Source organism: Mus caroli, chromosome 6 (assembly GCF_900094665.2).
Source record: "Mus caroli chromosome 6, CAROLI_EIJ_v1.1, whole genome shotgun sequence".
NCBI classification, from domain to species: domain Eukaryota; kingdom Metazoa; phylum Chordata; class Mammalia; order Rodentia; family Muridae; genus Mus; species Mus caroli.
Window position 1 is genome coordinate 59,600,222 of NC_034575.1, and position 1,288 is coordinate 59,601,509.

Genomic DNA, 1,288 nt, shown 5'->3' on the forward strand with positions numbered 1-1,288 from the left:
CTCACCAGCAGTCCCAAAATCCTGCGGTGGGGGTCGTGGGTAGCTGGCGGGTGTCAGGCAACCCTGCGCTCCCGCTACCCCAGCGCTGATCCGTCCGGATGAGGCCTGTGGCCCCTGTCTTTGTATCTTATCAGACCACAGTATAATTAAGTAAAAAATAACAGCAAGGGGAACCACAGAAACTACATGAAAACTTGAAGACTTAATAATACTTTTTTAAAAAAATGAACAGTGGACCATGAATTAATCAAAGAGGAATTAAAAATTAAAATTCCTATAGTCCAATGAGGCCATGTGGTATAAAAACAGTAAACGCTTGAAGTCCTCACAATTATCAAAGTAATTAGTTTACTGAAAAGTACATTGTACATTCACTGGGTAGCAAGCACATAGTGGCACACGTTTACAAAATATACAGAGATAAGAGGTTTTGGAATAAAATTCAAGTAAACTCAAAGTAAAATTCAAATAAAAATGATATAACATAAAACATATCATCTTTGCATTTTAAGTATGTAGTTCAGAGAGGGTGAGGCACAGTCACTTCTGTGTATCTCTTCACATTTCTATTATAAAACGAAAGCTACGCCCACTAAATGACCTTTTCCACTTTCAGGCACACCTCAATGCCTTGCTGACTACTGCTCTACTTTGTATTTATTTGACCAAGCTAGGTACATCTAACATGTGAAATCAAACATTCTTAAAGCAAAGCATCATCTGTGACTGCAAAATATTTATAAAATTCAATCTCATGTTCTAGTGTGTAATTTAATTTTATTCCTCTTAAGGTTGATAACAGAAGCAAAATGGCTACACCTTGCAGAAATCATGCATTTGACTTGTTGTTGCACTCGCACAGCTGCCTTACTATTCATGTTCCCATCAGGAAGGTTGAAAAGCCAAATTACTCTTTGCAGGAAACCATGGAGTTGGCCTGGCTTAGCTGCCGTGAGAAGCATACATCAAATGGTTTCCAGGTTAGAGTCATGGCCCCTGGGGCACAATGTGTCTTCCAGCTCCTGAGAGACCAATGCACTCCCTCAGGCAGTAAACAGCTCAGGCTGCATTGTGTCTCTGTATGTTCCCTTAGAAATCAAGGAAGCAGGGGAGCTGGACAGAACAGTTGGTTTTAGACAGTAATCTTGGGTATCTTGGATAGCTTGGAAACTTCGTTGTATTCTGGCAGCTCCAACTGTATTGATCCTGGCAATTGCTATTGTATTTTGTTTCTTATAAAGGTTTAAAAAGAATGATTGCTCTCAATAAAATTGTCACAGCCTCAGTT